Source organism: Ochotona princeps, chromosome 19, assembly GCF_030435755.1.
Source record: "Ochotona princeps isolate mOchPri1 chromosome 19, mOchPri1.hap1, whole genome shotgun sequence".
Taxonomy (NCBI): domain Eukaryota; kingdom Metazoa; phylum Chordata; class Mammalia; order Lagomorpha; family Ochotonidae; genus Ochotona; species Ochotona princeps.
In genome coordinates this window covers 13,918,256-13,941,453 of record NC_080850.1, presented here as the reverse complement: position 1 = coordinate 13,941,453, position 23,198 = coordinate 13,918,256, and positions in this window count along the sequence as shown.

Below are 23,198 nucleotides of genomic sequence, written 5' to 3'. Positions count from 1 at the left end.
CTATCTCCTCATCCTTGCCCCACTCACTAAAGAGAACAGTTTGTTCTAATTTTGAGATGCAATGATGATTTCAAATGGAAACTGACTGCTACTTTCAGACAGTTCTGTAAAAACAAAATAGAAGGACCATGGTGATAATATCTTACTGTTTCATATGATTCAGGAGTCTATTAGTTTGTTATACTAACTGGTGCAGTGAAAGGAACCTCTTCCAATTAGTTTTTGAACTATTCAAATCAAGCTATTCAATCATCAGGAGATACATTGTATTACCAAACTTTTAGATTTGGTCATATGCATATTAGGATGCCAGCAAGAAGCAGATGGTGCATTAAAATTAGGATAACTCAAGGGAGTTTAGTAAAAGAATTATTTACAAAAATGTGGCAAGATGAACTCCAGGAATGTTTGCACCCCTGAAGGAGTGAGTGGACAGAGAAATTATTGAGCTTTTTAGATATTCATGTGGAGAAAGCCACCTAGGGAGATCTGACCTTTCATTGAGATGCAGCCTGGTGAAGGAGAAAACAGAGTCAGAAGAATATATAGCTTCTTTCTGTGTGGCTCACTTTTTCTTTCCCTCAACCCAGTAGAAAGGATCATGCAGCCATAAAGGTCAGCCTTGCACAGACATAGCTATATTGTAAGAAATGGAATGATTATCTCAAAAGCATATGAACGCTTCATGGCACAGTATGAATCACCAAGTGAAGGAATTCATACGCATCCACCAAATTCTCTCTCAACCTTTCAAACCTCACTGCCAATGATGTTCTTTAAACAAAAAAAATGGAGAATCAGTTCCTATGATGAAAGATGTCTCTCTGTGTGTGCATGGTGGGGTATGTCTCAGACCTTTGGACTCCCCTAACCTAAATAGTAGATATTATCACTGATCCATTCATCATCACAAGGTGTGATTCCATGTCCTTTTCTTTATGACTATAATAGTAAAGCCAAAACACCATGCACCATCAAACAATAAAATTCGCTACAAATAATGTTATTTTACTCCATAAAATTCATTTACAAAAGTTAGGGCTGAAGTTACATATTATATGTGTATGTGTATGGGGAAAAAAGGCTCTGGATACTATTTATTATTATTTAGCAGAGTCTTCACTTGCCCATATTTACACATATCCTTTTAATCTTGCATTTTTACATTTTTAACATATATTTTCCTCTTTCTAGCATGATAGTTTATCCTATGGCAAAGTTGTATCTTCATTTTACTAAGAGACATTACCTCATTTAGAAGACTCAACTTATAGTCAATCCCTACTTAACACCCCCCTTGCATATTTTCAGCTATTTCAATCTACTAATTTGTCTTATTGTCAAGTTTTGGAAATAGTCAATGGATATATTCCTAGGAGTGCTATTGCTGGATCATACGGTATGTCGATTTTGACTTGTTTGAATATTCTCCATACTGATTTCCATAGAGGCTGTACCAGCCTGCAGCCCCACCAGCAGTGGAGTAGGGTTCCCTTTTCCCCGCAACCTCGCCAACAAGTGTTGTTGGTGCTTTTATTCATGTGGGCCAGTCTTACTGACGTTAGGTGGTACCTCATTGATGTTTTAATTTGGATTTCCCTTATTGCCAGGGAACTTGAGCATTTTTTCATGTGTTTATTTGCCATTTGGGATTGTTCCTTTGTGAAATGTCTGTCCATTTCCCATGCCCATTTCTTGAGTGGCTTGTTTGTTTTGGTGTTTTGGCTGTTTTGTAGTTCTTTGTATATTCTGGAGATTAGCCCTCTATCACCTACGTAGTGCACAAAGATCTTCTCCCATTCTGTGGGCTGCTTTTCTACTTTGGTGATTGTTTCCTTTGCTGTACAGAAGCTTCTTAGTTTGATGAGGTCCCATTTGTTTATTCTGGTCTTGATTTCTATTGCTTTTGGAGTCCTTTTTAGGAAGTAGGGGCCTACCCCTAGATCTTGCAGAGTATTTCCAACATTTTCTTCCAAAAGTTTGAAGGTTTCTGGATGTAGGTTTAAATCTTTAATCCATTTAGATTTGATCTTGGTATATGGTGAGAGATGTGGGTCTATCTTTTTGTTTCTACAGGCTATCAACATGCACTCCTATGTTCATAGCAGCACAATCAGTAATTGCAAAAACATGGAAACAACCAAAATGCCCATCAACAGAGGATTGGATAAGAAAGCTATGGTTCATCTACTCCATGGAATACTACTCAGCTATTAAAAAAAACAAAATGTAGTTCTTCGTGGCCAAATGGGCCAAACTGGAAACCATAATGCTAAGGGATATGAGCCAATCCCAAAGGGTTAGATATCACATGTTTGCCTTAATTTGAGAAGATATGATGTTATGCATAACATGTTATGTTATGAATGTTATGTCATATGTAGTATATAAACTAAAATGGAAATGTGAATGGGGTGGTCACAGAATGGGGTAAAGAAATCGCATTTATTTATTTATTTATTTTTTTTAAAGATTTATTTTATTATTTTTTTTATTACAAAGTCAGATATAATGAGAGGAGGAGAGACAGAGAGGAACTGGAGCTGCCGGGATCAGAACCAGCGGCCATATGGGATCAAGGCGAGGACCTTAGCCACTAGGCCACACTGCCGAGCCCCGAAATCACATTTATTTTTAACATGTTGGCTGCTCAATACTATGTCAATTAATTGCATGATGATGTTAATTGTTGCTGATAATATGTTAGTGCTTTTATTTGATCGGGATGATACTCTGCTGGCTCTGCCCTCAGACCAGAGAGGGTCTCCCCAATAAGTAGTTGAACTTGACTGGACTATAAGATGTTGGACTCTATACTTGGCATATGCTTGCTAAGAGGGAATCTCAACTGAACTTAAACTATGGTTACGCAACAAGGTGGAGGAACCCACCATGGGGGGAGGGTGTGGGGAGGGGTGGGGAGAATCCCAGTTCCTATGAAATTACAACACAATGTAATTAATGAATAAATTTAATAAAAAAAAGAAAATAGTCAATGAACAAATAATTTAAAACTCTGAAAATAGAAAAATGTATTAATAGAACTTTTTATTCTGGGAAATTTGCTAGCATTGGGTTTTTACAAGTAACTTTACTTTCATCTGTATGTAGGACTATGTTTATGATATAACTATGAAAACATTTTAGTAATTTGATTTGATAGTTTCTTTTTTACTGTGAAATTCTTCCATTTTAAAGACTAACTTCCAGGTTGTGTATTAATGAAAACATATGACCTGTTTCAACTATCAAATCTATCTGAAGGATCTGAAGAGCCAAATCTCCATTATATACCTCTAGCAATTTTCTTCATGATGTTATAGACCAAACAGTTCTAGCATTTATTTCCTTCATAACAAGACAGAAGGCATATTAAAGGTAGATAAATTTCATCTGTATTCTTTTTGGGGGGCTATAGAGGTTTGGATCTGGACATTGGATCCAGCTTTTGTGTTTGCCCACATTGACCTTGAAGTGGTAATGTCTTGTGATGTTCATGCAAAATAAAATCACAAAGATGGCACAAGTTATGAACTCGATATAACCACAAGATACCTTTGCAAGTAACCATCAAAAAGTTTTCCATGATTGACTACTTGACAGAAGCTGAACAAAATCTTGTTCATATGGAGATAACCTAAGAGAGCCACATTATGCTTTTGACCACTTATTAATATTATTCTCTTTATCAATAATTGCCCATGTAGCCAATAAACCTTCTTTATTACCCTGAGAAAGTTTGCTCATGTCTCCTATGGCAAACCTTGCTTGGCAATGCTAAAGCCTGGTAGTTAGACAGTTACTTTCTTTAAAAATCTAAGTAACTGCTCATCATGATCTAGGCACGCAATTTCAAAGATTCTTTATTCCTTATGAGAGCTTTAGCATATCACTTGTCTCTTAATAAACAGGATTTCTAAGGAGGAGAAATGTGGAGGGAATGTCCATGTCAAGAGAAGAGGGATCTTTATTTTAGATTATATAGAAATGTGAGATTTTGTTCTGCATAAAAGTAATGTAAAAACTCAGGAGGTACTTGCTTTAAGATTCCCCAGTATATTCTTAGCTCTATGGATTTGCCTTACCACTGGTTTAAATTAGACTAGAGTAGTACATTTAGTACACAGGATTATCTGGCAGAAAAGGGAAGGAAACTGTCGTTTTCTAAATTTTAACCTGTAAGTTCTTGAGACAACTGTTACTAACTCAAGGCAACCATTTATTTTTCTGTGTTTCTTCCATTTTAATAAGAATTAGTGTTAAATGAGCACAATTACTCTTTCTTAGTTCCCTTTTAAAAAAGGATCCATTGTTTGAAAGAAAATTCTGTTCCCCTTTCATTCCTTTTTTTAAAAGATTTATTTATTTTATTGGAAAGGCAGATTTAGATTCCTAATGAGATTTCTTCCTCCCCAAATGTATTTTTTCTAAGATTTATTTTATTTTATTGGAAAGTCAGATATACAGAGAGGAGGAGAGACAGAAAGGAAGATCTTTCATCTGATGATTCACTCCCCAAGTGGCCGCAACAGCTGGTGCTGTGCCAATCCAAAGCCAGGAGCCAGGAACTTCTTTCCAGGTCTCCCACGTGGGTGCAGGGTCTCAAGGCTTTGGGCCGTCCTCCACTGCTGTCTCAGGCCACAAGCAAGGAGCTGGATGGGAAGTGGAGCTTTCAGGATTAGAACTGGCACCCATATGGGATCCTGGTGCATTCAAGGTGAGGACCTTAGCCATTATGCTGTCGTGCCGGGCCCTCCCCTTTTATTCTTTAAGCTTCTAATATGTAAATAGTGTTAAAGTGTGAAGAATTCAATTCATCCCACACTGAAATATATAAATCAATATTTTTTCCTTGATAGTCAAAGAAAGGAAAAGAAGAATGGGAAAAAAGGATGGGAATCAGTATTTTTTTTTTTTTGCAGTAGGTACTTGATCTATGTAATACATAAACATAATGTACACATATATGTATATGTCTCTCAAAGAAGAAGCTAGAAAAAACACAAAACAAGGAAGAAAGAGGTCACTGAGAATGCTTAACTTGCACAGTTTAACTACTGAAGGAGACTAGTCTAAGAATAGTAGCAACCAAGAGATAAGATAAGGAAGGCTCTGCTGAATAACAAGCATCAGTTAGCTTTCTAAAAGAAAAGGAACTTTATAGGGACCTTCAAATGGGACAAAGCTTGATCCAAAGGCAGCACTGAGGCTCCTGTAAGTATGATGATGGGCACTCATCTGATTAAATCAGTTGAACTCAATATATCCATACAGGAGAACTGCCTTAGCAATTGCACTGCTATGTTCAAGCAACCTTAATTTTACTTACTTTCCCCCTGCCAGAGCAAAAGAGTAGTGATACCAGCTATATGGATATGCCAATAATAATCTATAAGTGTTTCCTTTAAATGAAAAGCTCAAAGAATGACACTCTGAGAGTGACTCAAGTTTCTCACAACTTTCACAAAATTGTCATAAACTGTTTCTTATACTTTTAGTTATTTAGTTATTGATAATCTCTTACTATGCCATAATGAATAATTTGGACTTTGCCACATGTATATATATGCTGCAAAACGAGGTATACAAACATACACATATACCCATGTTTTCAGGTATTCATTGGTGGTCCTTGAATGCAGACAAGAATGGAATACTATATACCATGTTTCATTAACCTAACAGAATCTTAAACTGTCAAACTCACAGTAGAAGATAGAAGCATGACAGTGACCAGGAACTGGCTTGGGAGTGGAGATGTATCAGTTAAAGGACAAAACATTGGTTAGACAAGAGGAGCGACTTGGAGATGTACCATAGAACATGGTAACTGTAACTAATAACTATGTGTGATAGTCTAAAAAATTACTAAGACTTTATATTGTCATAATAAAAATTGTAAGTATGTGAGGTAATGCATATGCTAATTAGATCAAGTTAGCAACAATGTGTACTGATTTAAAAATATCATATTGTGTACCATGAATACACACAATTCTGATTTTTCACTTAAAAATAAATTAAAAGTAAATTACTGCTTTACATATGAGATACTTAGGTTTTTATTAAGGGGTACAGTAAAAATAAATCAGATTCATAGCAGATTTAATATTTTCATAAAAATGATAAAATAGTTACTTTGAATTTTATCCATACATAATTTTACCAACAGAAATTTATCATTATTTTCCAACATATTTCTCAAACCTGCATCTATCTGCTTTTCTATCTTCCCACCTCTTCTGTATGTCTCACACTGAAGAAGCAATTCTCTTAAAAGTCAGAAGTCTTGCAGTAATTGCTTTCCCTGGATTCTGAAATTAGTGTTCCTCTCCCTATTTATTTGGCTCTTTGAAAACAATGAGAAATTTCTCTGCACAATCAAGGAAGATTGAAAATTTACATTCTATAGCTTCGAATGATGCTGTTATGAATACAGAACACCTGGGAAAGTTTCTAGGTTGTTTCATAACCTCTAGTGAACAAACTTCCCAGCGTAGACCAATACAGCATTTATAATGTTTCTAACTCTGCAAATGAACTCCTCTCACACTACGGTTGTAAAGGTTACATTTGTTTAAGTGCAGAATCTAAGTCCTGTTTCAGAAAACGATAAATATACAGGCACAAGAACCAAAAAAAACAAAAAACAAAAACTCAAGTGTGGATGGTTTCTGTGAACAGTGAAAGTGAAATGGAGAGGATTTGGTTCAATAATGACAGTGTACGTAGGATCTCAAGTGAACAACCCCATCTCAGTTGTTCAGGTCTGCTACCATTCAATCCATCTGCTCTCTGGCCTTGCAAAACTACATGAGCATTTAATCAGGAACAATACCAGGTCACTAAATGATAGGCTTCGGATAATTTTTGAGAAAGTTTCTTAAATTTGAAGTTGAAATAAGGCCTCTTTCTCATTGCTGCCCTACTCAATGTAAAGCAGTTATATGTACAAAAGTTTACATAATGCTACATTTTGACTGATAATCTCCTTTGTGCAATATCAATCCTCTGAAATGTTCACTTTCCTGATCTTGTATTGCTGATCTGTTTTTTCAGATAGCTTTGCAATTATTACTAACTTATAAAATTTTCCTCATACCAATGTGTTACAATCTTTAAGTGAATTATTCTAAGCACAGAAGAGGTACAGTTTTATTTCCTGTAAGTATTTTCCTTTTTAGGTTATCTTTTCCTATTTCTTTCTGAATCCTGATAACATGTGTCCTTCCATCGTGAAGGATTTATTCAGATTTGGGTTTCTATTTGGTTTAACCCTAGAATATACAAACACACACACACATATACCCAAATAGAGGATATTTTAGGTCACTATAAATATCTTCAATTATAATTTTTTTTCCCTTAAGACTATTGACAACATCTCATTGCGTTCTGGTATCTTATACTAACAAAAAAAATCTAGCAAATTTTTTTCTTAATTTATAGGTAATACTTTTACTTGACATCTAACGTTTATATTTTCTTATTCTTGTATGTAAAATAAAGTCAAATATCCATCTGTGACCTTTTCAACCTTCATGAGAGTTTTTGAGCTGAGTGCGCAAATATTCTCCAGGTATACTTCGTTTTTTTTAATTTCTTCTCTTGTTTCTTCATCTCTGTGCATTTCTACATAACATTCCCACCAAGCCCAAGCAAGCAGCACTCACACGCACAAACTGAATTTTCATATTGTAAAATCCCAATGAATATCTTCATTTCGTCTCCATCTTCATTTACTTTACTTACCCTGATTCTTTATTAGAAGTTGTGCTGGTTATCAATTTTATTTGCATAATTTTAGGTTTGACTCACCTCACATCTGCCTACTATGATTTAATAGATCAAGCATTTTGTATAATTCCTGCTTTTCTTCAGCAAAATACTTTGAGATACAATTTTTCCTCTGAATTTGCAAGGATTTTTTTTTCATCTGAAATATATATTTTGCAATGTATTTGTAAACAGTCTCAATTGTTTTCTTCTCTAAATGCAATTGACAGAAAATCCAAGGAACTAGCATGCCAGTTGTATAACACGCAATTACTACTAACATGGAATCCACCCCCCCAACACACACACATACGCACACTAATTTGTAAGTCTTTGAATGAATTATTCTAATCATGGGATGGGGTCTGGTTTCGTTTCCTGCAAGTATTTTCATTTTTAGGCTGCCCTTTTAGATTTCTTTCTATTTTTTTTAAGATTTATTTATTTTTATTGCAAAGTCAGATATACAGAGAGAGAGGAGAGACAGTGAGGAAGATCTTCCGTCCAATGATTCACTCCCCAAGTGAGCCGCAACGGCCGGTGCTAAGCCGACCCAAAGCCGGAAACCTGGAACCTCTACCAGGTCTCCCACATGGGTGCAGTGTCCCAAAGCTTTGGGCTGTCCTTGAATGCTTTCCCAGGCCACAAGCAGGGAGCTGGATGGGCAGTGGTGCTGTCGGGATTAGAACCGACGCCCATATGAGATTTCTTTCTAAACCCTGAATCTTGCCACAGCTTACCCAAACTCAGTGAGAGTGGAGAAGTAGAGTTCAGGAGGAAATTTCCTTCAAAGCCAAGTAGAAGAGATGGTCTGTTGTTTTGTAACACTGATAATACAACAAACTACCTAGCAAATCTAATTTTATTTGTAAGACATCCCATCATTTCCCCAGTAGTGAAAAAGCAACAGTAGAAACTCTAGGGTACTAGTGACCTTAGGAAAGAATAGTTATGGTAGAATTGACTTATTTACCTCAACTGAAAGGGAAACTTTCAGATTTAAACCAACTGCTTTTATAAGCAATGTCTACTGCTGTTCAATCTTTAGATTCAGATTTAACAATCATTTTATGAGTTATTATGAGCTAGATTTAATATTAAATGCTTTCACATGGATAACTTAACTTTTACACACAAAATACATTCTTAGAACAGATAACAAAACTAAGGCTCAAAAAGGCTAGGATATTTGTTCAATATCAGAGAGAAGTAGATTCGGCATTTAGCAGGCTTGTCCCAACACAATTGCCTCAACAATCTCAACTCAAAAGAATCAGTAAGAAAAGTAAACCTGTGGGGCAGCATAATGGCAAATTCTCCATCTACAAGTGCTGGCATCCCATATGGGTTCTAGTTTGTGTCCGAGCTCACTTCCCATCTAGCTTCTTGCTTATGGCCTGGGAAAGCAATGGAGGAAAACCCAAGGCTTGGAACCCTACACCAGAATGGGCAACCCAGAAATAGCTCTTGGTTTTAGCTCTGGCAGTTGCAGCAATTTGAGGAGTGAACCAGCAAGTATTTATTTAAAAATAAACAAATCTTCCTCATAGTTAATATTTTAATAACTTACTCTGTACAGTTTTCTTTTTCTTAAAATTTGATTTATTTTTATTGAAAATGCACATTTACAGAGAGCAGAAGTGACAGATTTACAGAGAGAAGGAGAAACAGCTGCTGGCTCACTCCCCAAATGGCCAAAATGGCCAGAGCTGAGGTGACCTGAAGGCAGGAGATTTTTCTGAGTATCCCATGTGGGTGCTTTGGGCCACGCTCTACTGCTCTTCCAGGCTACAAACTGGGAGCTGGATGGAACGTGGAGCAGCTGGGACAATAACCAGGATCCATATGGTATCGAGCCATGTGCAGGGAAAGGTTAGCCAATTGAGCCATTGCACCAGGCCCTTCAAAAAGTTTTGTGAATGTTCTTCTGAGAAAAGGCAGGGCAAGGGGAGGGAGGAATTCCTATAACTACAAAACCACATCATGGAAAATAATCTAAAATAATCATAAAAATAAGTAAAAAAAAAGAAAAAGAAGAGCAGGACAAAGCCAATGCCACAGTGTAAGCCATTAAGCCATAACATATTGAAATGTTTGACACTAAGTTTCCCCAATTTGGGACCATGCTCTCTCCAACTCAAATTTGTCTCTCTGACTCAATAGTACGAGATATTTGGTAACCTTCCACTGTAACTGGAGCTCAGAAAATTTTATGATGCAACCATGTGTCTGAATATAAAAAGGAAAGGATAAGAAAGACAGGAATAAAAAAAGGCAGGAAGAAAATGCTGGGATACCATCTGAGAGTATCAGTGATGAGTATCAGAATTACATTATGCTTTGAGTGGATGGAGGAATGCAACAGCTTTTCAGATGGGAGAAAATGTAACTGGAATGAGAATTTATCCACAAGGACTTACACAGTGTAATAGAAAAATGCCTTTTGCCAATTTGACTTTAGCAACAAAAGCAAAGCAGGGGGAATAAAATAATCTGGAGCTGCATAATTTTGTTGTTCCATGAAACAAGCAAAAGAAACACCTTCAGCTCTGAAAATTTTCCAGTTCACAACACTGGCCATTACTAAAAAACAAGAGCATAGAATCTAGGAATTATAAGTGACTTCAAAATTTATCCACCATAACCCTGTAACACACATTAAGACGTAATAGCTCAGCTTCACTTGAATTTATCAGCTGTGAAGAAACCCATTAAACCCTGAGTAGGTTTATTACAATGTTGGATGGTGTTAATACTCAGAAATATACCTGTTTATAGTTTGCATCCGCAGTTCTTAATTAATTCTGAAGAGCCTCCTTGAATAAGTATAATCAATTTTTGGTCATTAAGAACTTTAAGCATTCAAAGATATCCGGGGTCTGTGCTTCAAGATGAATACCTATAATATAATCAATCTTTTTTCATGATCCACAGTTCGGATTCTTCTGTTATATATCACTTTTTTAAAAAATATTTTGATATGTTAACTCGTTACAAATGACTACTTGTGTGTTAAGATCAGGATAGGAAAATAAGATCATCTTTATACAATTCTGATGGACAGGTGAAGAATTCACAGGAACTTAGTCTTGTCAGCTCTAGTGGGTAGAACTAATTTATCTAATGAATTCATTCATAAATCACAAATGTTGCTCCAACTAAATTTTAGAATAATTTAATTGATAGTCACTTTATGCCAGTTTTTGCATTTCATTCAAAAACACAAAAGGTCTTTAAATAACAACAGAGGAAGTTAGGTATTGCTTATCATTTTAACAGAGATACTAATATGAGTAGTTAACAGGGAAATTGGGGTGCGTGTATCTTGTTACTATCTCACAATTTTTATTTTGTAAATTTAAAACTATTGTGAAAAATACTTATTTTAAAAACTAGAAATCATTTTTCATTTCACCATTTCCATTTGACTTACTTTATACTTAAGTTATTATCTCCTAAAAGACTTCTTCTGATCCATGAAATTATCCTGCCTTGAAACATGGGGGGAAACTGGCATTCAGTCCCAACTGCTGTTTTGCTTCTCATGCATGTTCTTCGTTTCATTCTCTTTTTCTTTCTCTTCCATTCTCTTTCTCTTCTTCTCCACCCCTACTTCTCTTAAATATCACTCACAGTCATTGCTCTGCCCTCTTATACAATTTCAGAAATGGAGTAACTCATTTGTTTAACCAGGAAGCTCCATTACAAATCAGTGCAGTGGGACAAGTGCTGGGGCACAGTGAACTAACCCTTTGCCTGTGGTGCCTGCTCCCATATAGGCATCTTCAAGTCCTGGCTGCTTCACTTCTGATCCAGCTCCATGCTAATGTGTCCACAAAAGCAGCAGAGGATGGTCTAAGTCCTTGGGTTACTGCGCCCATGTGAGAGACTGGACAAAGTTACAGATTCTTGGCTTTAGTTCGGCCCAGCTCTAGCATTTATGGCCATTTGGGGAATGAACCAGTAGATGAAAGTACTCTTGATATTTCCTTCTCTCTGTGCCTTACAAATAAAAGTAAATCAACAAAAATAGCCAATGTTTCTCACACATTTACTATACATTAACACTGGCAAGCATTTCCATGTCTTATAAATGATCTCTCAAACTATGTTATGAATTTGACACTGCTATCATGACGTTTAAATGGGAAAACGTGATGTTTAAAGAAGTTTTCTAATTTTATAGGGCCCAGCACCGTGGCCTTGCAGCTTAAGTCCTCACTTTTAACGCACCAGGATCCCATATGGGCGCTGGTTCTAATTCCGACAGCTCCGCTTCCCATCCAGCTCCCTGCTTGTGGCCTGGGAAAGCATTCGAGGACGGTCCAAAGCCTTGAGACCCTGCACCCATGTGGGAGACCTGGAAGTTCCTGGCTCCTGGCTCCTGGCTCCTGGCTCCTGGCTTCAGATCGGCACAGCACCGGCCATTGTGGTCACTTGGGGAGTGAATCATGGGATGGAAGATCTTCCTCACTGTTTCTCCGCCTCTCTGTATATCTGACTTTGCAATAAAAATAAAATAAATCTTAAAAAAAGAAATTTTGTAAATTTTATATTTAGTAAATGCATAAACTAAATCCAACATTATCCAGTTCCAATATTTACTGTCTCTCAATCAGGTTGTAATAAATGACATTACCTACGATGTAATTTCAGTCATCATCATTACATCTGACTTTTAGCTTGATCAGTTTTAAGTCTTCAATTATGTTAGTCTACTTAATGCATTTTAGGGAAATGTAGCTTATTCTGCCAAGAAGCAGCTGTTTACTTCATTGCCCAATAAATCAGCCAGGAACAGAGATATTTGTGTTTGGCAGTCAAGCACCTCTGACTTGAAATTGTTTAGAGTAGATTTGCGATGTCACTGAACAAATAATGCACTGCTTCAGAAAGCATTAATGATTGTCACAGGCACTCAGAAGCAAAATTGGGCAGAATATAATAGCAGTGTAAAAGTCTCCACGAAAAGCAAAAACAAAAGCCACTGTTTCATCTCTAAAGCTAACGTACTGAAGGGATTGATTTGGTAATTATTTCCTTTCTCAGGAAAGTATAAAGGTGTTGTGCACAAAACGCAAAGCAGTGCAGTCCTTTTTTCCAGGCTGGATCCTTTAAATGCGAGGTAATTGCAGAAATCTTTTGAATGGAAAAAGAAAATGATTTAAACAGCACCATACTAACCTAAGCTAGGGAAGGAAGCTGCATGGGCTCAGCTCTAGGGAGTCCTTTAGAAACAAGCTATTGAGGAAACCATTAACTTCCCATGGAAGAAATGGAATAAACAACACTATCTGGTACTAGAAAACAATGAGCTCTTGGAAAAATTACGCTTCTCTCATACTGGCCATTTAGATAGGAATGGCTACTACAGGATTTTTCTTTAATTTTCCAAACCTCTCACTAGGACTTTTTTTTAAAATAATACTAGCATTCAAATATACATTTAAAAATATATAACCATATTGATACACATTGAATACATGTCAGAAACTGTGTTGAACTCATTAGATGAGAACCAGTAATGTACTTCTTTGTACTACTTCATATTCTCAAAGGAAAATTTAAAGGGAAATCAATTGTAGAGGCCCGTTAGGAATGATACAATAAGCATGTTTAATACATGTAGAACTGGTAACATTGGTCAATCTCCATAAGGCAATAACAAGCAAAATCCACATTGAGCACAGTTTGCATTGTTATCAACAAGACTATGCATAATCATCGGCTTTCTACAATATACAGTTGAAAAGTAGCTCAAAAACAGTGAAAACCACAGATATTTAGGTTCTAAACAGGACACTCAGTAGATAATTCTTTCAGTCTTCTTAATAGTTACTTCTAAATTTTCTTATGTTAGAATTGCAGATTTTTACTTTTTTTTAAATTTACTTGCATTCATTTGAAATCCACAGTGACTAAGGCAGTGGAGGATCTTGCATTCACTACACAGTTCACAAATTGCTGCAACAGTCAGGCAAGGACAGAGGGAAGCCCAGGAGTCAGAGATTCCATTCGGGACTCCCACGTAGTTGATAGAGATCCAAATATTTGGCCCACCACCTGCCACCTCCCAGTGCTCATTAGCAAGGGTGTGGCTAGGAAGTCAAATTAAAGATTTGAACCAAGGCACTCATATAATATACAGGTGTCTCAAGCAGTTATATCTTAACCGTTGTGACAAATATTACTTTACAAATACAGTTTTAAGTGGAGACAGCTAAATCCTAATGTGTAACTGAGTTTTAATTTCAATTTGTGTAACATAAATTTGGTTTCTTCAGAAGTATTTTGGTTTCTTAGGAAGTAAAGACTAGTGGATCAGGTATTACCAAGGTGGCTTTTGGAGAACATAGCTTCATGTGTTAAATAAATATTCATTGAATATATCTGGTAAAGAGACTTTGTAGCAGAGATAGAATTGATCATAATATGTTCATTTTGCATTATATCTCATCTGTCACAACAGACATATGTGAGACAAAGCAATAGAGACTGACTGGATATACATTTCAATTTTCAAAGGTATCTCTACTGCTGTAATCCCTCACCAAACTTGCTTGGATTCTTCTTCATACCACCTGCTACTTCTGAAAAACAAATACAGCTTTTCCCTAAATCATTGCTGCTCCTTCATCCAAGGACTCCACTAAAATACTTGTTTCTTGCCAAGAAGCTCTTTAACAGCATGCAAATTGCTGACCCATGGGGAAAAATTGTTACACCTTAGAAAGAAAAAAAGCCTCTGGAAGTTGGCCAGCAAAATTAGGTGGCTGATAGGATATGATGTGCCTTCTTGTCATCATCATGAACTTCAGGACACTTAACCTTGAACCCTTTGTTTAACCTGCTCTGGCAGTGTTCCGGAATCCCTGTATTTTCTCTTTATTCTGGGATATAACAACTTCCTAATCTTTGAGTTCAGAGCGATTAAGAGTGAGAGAGAGTGACTTTTCTTTCAAGCAAAGCATGTTAGTAGTCAGGAGGGAGTCTGATGGTTCACTCTCTACCAGGGGACGGCCTAGGGCCACTTCCACATGACGGGGTGACTGCAAGAGGGAAATGGCCACCAAGGGTATACAGCGCTGGACTTCTGTACATCTTAGGTGTGAGGAGTGGGAGAAGGCAGCGGCTCCTTGGTTTGTGCAAGGGAACGACGTGAGGCTTGAGTACTCCTCATGGCAGGCGTTGACCTTTTGCAGAGACAAGGAGCTCAGGAAACGCCATTCCAAAATGCTTTTCTATATTGATTATTTGAAGCACAAAGCACTTGCGAGATATAATATACACAAGAAGGACTTTTTGGTCTCTCCCCTTTTCTACCTGAAATAAGCCCTTCCATGTCTCATGACAGCTGAGGCCTCCCTGTTCTAGGAGGAGAACAGTCTTGTCAACACAAATTGGAAATGATGATAGAATGGAACCCTACAAACTTAGAAAAGGGCTTTATCTTCCACTAGCTTTTCTCATCATATTGCTTAGTGACCATCTTCCCACTCTAACACACACACACACACACACACACACTTTACAGTCCCTAGTCCAAAGCACATTGCTTCATAATTTTTTTCACACATTTAACATGTTTTTGTTTAAAAGGCATAAAAATATTGTGCCCTGGTCATTTCCCTGGGTCTTATTTTTCTCTTGAGGATGTCCATATCCATCTGAAAATCTACTGATATGCTTATCTCTTCTGATATGTCTTACATGAGCTTAATGTAAAAATTATAGGGCCCGGCACAGTAGCCTAGCGGCTAAGGTCCTTGTCTTGCACATGCCAGGATCCCATATGGGCATCGGTTCGAATCCCAGCAACCCCGCTTTCCATGCAGTTCCCTTTTGTGGCCTGGGAAAATAGTCAAGGGCAGTTCACAGCCTTGGGACCCTGCACCCATGTGGGAGACCCAGAAGAAGCTCTTTTCTCCTGGCTTCGGATTGGCTCAGCTTCAGCCATTCGCAGTCGCTTGGGGAGTGAACCAGCGGATGGTAGATCTTCTCTCTGTCTCTCCTCCTCTCTGTATATCTGACTTTCCAATAAAAATAAATAAATCTTAAAAAAAAATTATGGAAGACTCTTAAGTAGAGGAGAACTTTTTCTCATTAAGTAGGATGTTAACATGCGTTTTTAAAAAATAAGCCCATTTCTTGGGTTTACCAAAACAAAATAAAAAAGCAAGCACATACCTTTTAGGGAATAAACCTGAAACTATAGAATAGGTGAGTATATAGTCCTTCAGCTTTAAAAATCCAGATAAGCTCTTCCAAGTAAAGATCTATCAGTGCATTTTAGAAGCGAAGTAAATTCATTAGTTTAACAAATGTTTACTAAGAATTAATTGGTGGGGAAAGATGGGCCACTGTTCTCAAAGGTTCCTGGAGTCAATCAGGAGAGCCATATGGCAGATCTAGTCTCCAATTACTACTGTTCTAATGTGTAGGTTTCATTATTATGTATAGACAATGATGTCAGCACAGGAAAAAAAGACTTCTGTTGATACGATGGCTTGTTATATCAGAAATCTCAAGAGAGAGGGGAATTCTACACCCAGAGCAGTCATATATGGAAGTACTGGGATCTATCAAGAAGTGGGGAAAACGGGAAATGATGAGTGGCAAAAGGTTAAAAGTAAGAATATGGTCGAGATTTTACAGTATATTTCAAAGTTTCCTTATCATTATCCTGGCACTATGGTTAGTAGTTTACACTGTAGTTTCCACTTGATGTGAATGCACCTGTAAATTAGGATTGGACAGTTAAAGTGATTTTTTCCAAGTTTACATGGCAAGTAAGCTATATAGCTCATTGCTCTCACACATGTTTATATATGCACACATATGCTAATATGTATATGCCATGTAGCTATTTTAGCTGAAGGAAGACAAACAGCTTTTAAATACTTCATTTAAAATGTGTATTAAATACTTGATTCTCTGCTATGGCTTACATATAGGGTGTGAAGATTTGATTACATGGGTAACAGAGGAAATAATTGTGCAGTTATTTCAATAGTTATAATGTGGAATCTTTATAAGCCATATTGATATATGGAACGCTTGTAAAAAAATCTATTATCATCTTTGATGATTCAATGTCTAGGAAGCACTTAGTGTCAGTTGATGCACATGAGTTGGAGTTGAGTCATCCAGATGAAGTAATATAGGCATGATCTTAAATATACTGAGTTTCCTTACTCTTCATGAAAATTGTGTTTATCACTGTAGCTTTTAAAAATTCACACCTCTTGTGCCCACAAATGTACTTATAAAAATATATACATTAGATAGCTTGATAGAGTGAATTTATTACTTCTTTACATCATCTAATCATCTTTAGGTGAAAACTGAAGTGGAGAACTAGGGTTACTGCTTATAAAATGAAAGAGAACTTGCAATAACTGGGCTATTATTAGTATATGATCACTCCAGGACAATTTACAATACTGGATACAGCATTGGTTACCTTGATTTTTTTTTCAAGTCAGATTACTGATTTCCAGACTTGTTGACTTGTTCTTAACTTTGTTAAAGTGAAAAAATTCTCCTTTTTTCTTTTTTGTAGAGCCATTGTGAGATTAAACCAAGATTGTACAGCTCTCAACACAAAGTTTAGTACATATTAGTCAATCAATCTACCTTAGTTACTGCCTTCAGAGGATATGGTGGTTTTCTGAGGTAAATCATCAAATTTTAAATTATGATATTTTCCTCTAATCTATTTTCTTGCTTAAGATTCATTTGGATTGTTGCATCTGTAGTAGAGTCTGCACCAGCAGCAGCAGCAGCCCCGCCCTGGCCAGGAAAGGAATAAGTTCATAGCACAGTTAGAAGCTTCCTCATTCCATCATTCCAAGAGGGAAAGACATTCCTTGTTGAAGAAAAGCAGAGTTAAAAATCTCAGCCATAACAGGTTCTGTGCATCCGGGGCATATGGGTACTGAAGCAAAATGAGCTAACAATTGTTTAACTAGCTTGGGTAGAAAATTGTATGCTAACTGGGCTGTTCCTGGCAACCCAATAGATTTTCATCTCCTTATCTAATGACTGCTTGGCTTCACCTTCTCTGGAAGAAGATGCTTGCTGCAGACAACTTTTTCATACCAAGCACAAACTTATTGCTCATAATACTAGAGTTTGATGCAGAATTGGCTCAGTTCCCTGTTATGAAGTAAGCAATGTCCTCTAACTGTCTGGAGGCCAGCTGTTCTGTCTCAGGATGTCTTACCTGTTTTCAATCTATTCTCCTCTCTCCGCATTGACTCTGTTCTGGAGACAGCTAGATTAATGAACAGACTCCTAGCCTGAAATATTAATGTATATCAGCAAATTTATGTGACGTTATTTAGCAAAATGTCGAATTATAACTGCAAAAATCTAGCACAAACTGATGATTTCTGGATATGTTTGCTCATTGGGGTACATTAGGTCATATCAAACCACACCCAATAAGCTTCATATGCCTATCTTCTTCGTCTTACTTGTATTACACCAATTCTAAAGATCTGCCTGTGGAAATTAATCTTTGGAAAGACTAATCCTGTATGTGATCGCACTGATGGACATAGGCTGAGTCTTCTCTAGAACCAGGCAATGGTTAACATTTAATGTTATTTTACACTTCACCTTCATATTTCAATGTATGTGACATTCTCTCTGCAGAATTCAAAGCATCCACATACCAGAGTAAGTGTGAGTTGAGGGTATGGAAGTAACCTAGCATACATTAATATTTACCAAAGGAGAATTAGTTACTATTTAATTCTGACATTAATATATGTTTTTTGTTCAGCAAATACTTAACTTTGAAAAGAAGTGCTATATTGGAAAAGGATTTTATAGCATTTTTAGCATATCAAGGAGTAAGTGGATTTCCAAGCCAGTTTATCAGTAAAATGAAGATCAATAAGATACAATGAATAAGATTGCCGCACTGTGCTTTGCTATTATAAGATAGAAGGAGATTATAATGAAGAAAAAGAAAATTTTGGAGACCAAAGCTTCTGCATAGTAGAGTGGAAGTGAATGTTGACAACAGAGAAAAGACAAAACTCTCAGGTTCTAATATTAAAGCAACAGGGTTTAGTACAAAAAAGAGACAAATAGAGATTACTGGGGCTCAGAAAATACTATCACAAAGCACTTGGAGTGCTGAGTACTTCAAAATAAGTTAGAAGCAAGTTCTTCCTTTCTCCTGCCCTTTTGTCTCTAGCTCTTCTTTCTCCCCCAGAAAAATCACAGAAATAAGAAATACTTTCCAAGGCTGGTCATATGAACTAGAAACCCTCTCCCCCTGAAGGAAGCTAAGAAACCTGAAAAGATTATTCTTTCATTTCCTGTTCTCCTTAGAAAATCTTCATTCTAGAGGGGGTTATACATCACACCCAGAATAAAGGGATGTCACATAGAGAGACGGGGAAGCCATCAGGATGCCCTTGCTGGTTTCCCTTTGCTCTGTTTTCATTATATCATGTACGTTTGTCCAATCACAGTTCTATGCAATTGTCTACTCTCCCTCCAGGAGACCCTGATAACACTTAAGCCAAACTGCATAAATCAGAGCTACTCCATTTGATTTTTGTTTGTTTGTTTTTATTTCATCTTTGTTAGGCTTGAGAGAGAGAGAGAGAGAGAGAGAGAGAGAGAGAGAGAGAGAGAGAGAGAGAGAGGAGAGATTAGCTGGTCAGGTAGTACACTGGGACAGAAGATAAGAGCAATAAAGGGTTACTGATATGGGGAAAGGAGAAACTTTGTCATCTCAAAGATCTTATTCCCAACTCACTCCTCTTTATTCTGTATCTTAATTTTCTCCTTCTCTTGTTTAATTCTTATTTGAAACAATATATTCTAAAACAGGTAGCCCTTGGCTCTCAAATATAAAGCTTAATTGATATTGCACCATCATGTTTCACTCAATGCTTTATGTTCTTTTTTTACTTTTCCCCATGCTTACTTGTTCTGTGTTTCTCCCTGTTTCCTAGAATGGCTTCTCCATGCAAAGGGGAATGTTGCTCATGTACAGCGAATCTGCTCTGCACACGACTGTGCTTGATCCAGAAGGTTCTCCTCAATTTTAGTCCAATCTATATAAACAAATCATGCACAAAAAAAGAACCTGACAAAGACAAAGGAAGGGCAGTCTGTTTACTTTTTGATTTCGTTGAGTCCAACTTTTGTAATTCCATTCTTAAAATTGTTCTGTGTCTTTAAATTTGTCTGTTCTATCCCATCTTCCAATCAAATGATGTACGAGTAAGAGTTTGCCTTTTCTGACCCTCACGTTCTTCAGTTTTTAGAAGCAGAGAAGACAAGGTATTCTCACAAGCAGATGACAGCCAGGAGGATTAAAATAAAAAAAGACTACAATTTACATAAGGCATTTTAAACTACATACCATACACATTTAAAGGCATGAGATAATCAATCCTTGTAGGAACTTTTCAGCTCTCAATTTACAAAACAGGACAAATTGGTCCAGAGAGTTTAAAACTCCTTATTCTTTTTTTTTTTTTTTTTTTTTTTTTTGCAGAAACATTGTGATTCTCTGCCTCTGGGTTTGTTTTTGGTTCACTTTCTCAAACTACCTCCTCCAAATCTTGCCAAATGTTTCAGCCTTAGGGTGGTGAGGTGACCTGCCCACAGCCATACACCTGGCACACTGCAGGATTCCTGACTCCTTGTTTAGCATGCTTTTGTATTACATCTTGCAGCCTCCCATACTTACTGAGTTGCAATGAGCTCCATTTTATTTTAATGAGTATATTAATGTGTTGGTGTTGGCCTCAGCTTAACCTTTTATCTGTTTATTTTTGCTGCTCTGTTTCTAGCTAAACTGCAAGCTCTTGGGAAGAGGAGAAGATGCCAATTTAACCACTCTGCCGTCTTGTACTCCTGAAGGCTTCACAAGCACTGTGACGATGATAACAATGACAAGTTAGGCATAACAGTATTCCCTTTCTCTCGAGGGGCCTATGTAGTTGCTTTCTTTTCGCATCTGCAATTTTCTTGTTGTACTAGAGAAAAGTCCTTCAGGGTTCTTCTAAAGGCCAGAGAATGGGAGTAACATTTCCCATCAACAACTTTCCTTGACCGAATTCTGAATTTTCTCCCAGATTTGTAAAAGGAAATAGAAGTGTGAAACCCAGAGATAGAGTGTAGAGTGGAACCGTCATTTTATATTTGTTTTTCCGAACACTGCGGAGCAGAGCAATAAACATGGTAAGTGCCACATTTCATTGGGGAGAGCAGGTGGCACTTGAGGCTGGGGATTTGAAAGGATGTAGAATATGTAGGAAAGAAAAACAACAGAGAACTGAAAGCTGAGGAGGTAGTTGAATATTATGCTTTACACTGTCCCTACAAAATTACAGAATTTCTGTAACTTGGGGATAAATTATAGTAATGAAGTTCCCATACGGTTACTAAACGGAGTTAGAAATAACATAGTGAGGTTCCTGAGTCAAACAACATAGGTTAAATTTTCAATACCAGTCATTTTTAACTAATATCTATGTGATTGAATTGTTGTAAATAAATGAAATAACACTTGCAAAACTTTTCAAAGAGTGCTGTTCCAATAGTAGGTACTCCAAAAATTTTACTCATTGTAATCCTCTTTACAATTAAGGCTTTGTTCTTACAATCAGAGTGAAAGTGTTGCTCCAGCTGGAGAATAGAGTGAATTCCAAACTGTGGGTAGACAAAACAGTGATCTGGAGGCAGTCCCTCAATACGATGGGACATGTTAGATGCTGAGACTGCTAAAGTCCTCTCTGCTGAGAATCAGTTTTCCAGAACTATTCACTGTTATGAACAGATATGGCATGAAATTATGAATGTACATGATTAAGACATAATCATCAGTTAACAGAATCATTCATCCATTTTTCATATTAGCTGCTGGTAGTCCAAGGGAGCTGAAGGGATGAGAGAAGGCAGAATACGAATGTATTTGGCATAAGTGGCTAACTGTTCCCACATCTTTGGGGCACACAGTCCCAACTCCTACCTACTACAACATGATCAGAGTGATAAGCACCCCTTTCAGATTCAGACAATGGAACATTTACCCATAATGTTCCCTACTTTTTCTCCTGTCTTTGGAAGGCAGAGCACAAGGACCTTGGGAGTTACACATAAAGGATGAAAAAGTACTCAGGGCACTGACCATATTATGATTAAAATAAAGAAGAAGTGAACAACAGAGGTATTGGAAAAAGTTTAAAAAAGACACATAACATGGTGTTGTCTTCTAAGTAAACATCTGCAAAACTACTCAAGGTTAGAGGGAACACAGTATACAAGATCAGTATTTCTCATCACTGTTTGAAAATTCATGATCCCAAAGACAAGTCTTAAATTCCTAATTAGCAAAACAATTCACATGACTCATTGAAAGCTGTTAGGGCTGCAGCTCAATGTTCATTACAATCCAAATGATGCATTTTACAGGTAAAGGTGCATGCCTATATTTATCATGAGTAAATGATATGGATGAAAGCTAGGCGCTGGAAGAGGTCTGTAGGGCACAGCTAAAGAATCCTCCAGTGGGGTTGCAGGTTATTTACTCCCAGCAGAGTCATGCACAAGCTCACTCTCCAGGGCTTGATGCATAGCAATACGCATTCCCAAAATGAACCCAGGCAGCTCCCCTTAGACATGGCACTTTTTTACTGAGGCTCCATCATGTAATCACAATTAATTGACCACAGGGTTTGACTTGGTGGAGGTCAAGCTGACATGCTATCGTCCTAAATTCCCAACCTAAGCCACTAAACTAGACTATCAGATTACTTAAAAATAATTAAATTCCCATTGAAATCTCTCAAAGGTATCTACCACAATCTGTAAGGGTTTTTTCCCCTTCCTTTAAAAGAATGTTCTAACAGAATACAGAATTCAGCCCTGTACCCACAATTATAGATCCCATGATGGCCACATCCAGACATTCAGAAACTTCTGTCACAAGTATCAGAAATGATGGTCTGTTTTTAACATCAAGAACTGTAAGGATAATGAAAATCTGTGGCTGTCTCTAGTCACTGTTCTGGCACATAAGAAGAATGTGCCTGAGAAGAAAGACAAATAGAAGAAGCATAGTTACCAATGAAGAGGGTACTCTGCTGACACTGCATAAACTCATAAATCTAGGCGAACCCTTTATGTTACCTGGGAAATAAACACATAATTTCCTTTTCTGGCTTAACTTACTTTGAGGCAGACTCTTATGATTCAAATTTCAAAGAATCCTGATTAATGCAATTAAAACATGCCTTAGTAGAGGCGCAGAAGGAGCAGAAGGCCTGCACTTCTCAGACACCTGTGGGATTGACGGAACAGGGCCACGAGACTCTGCTTTCCAATACCCAGGACTATGCTACCATGGCTTTGCTTTTGTGCTTCTTTAGTTGATTTCTCTGTCCTAG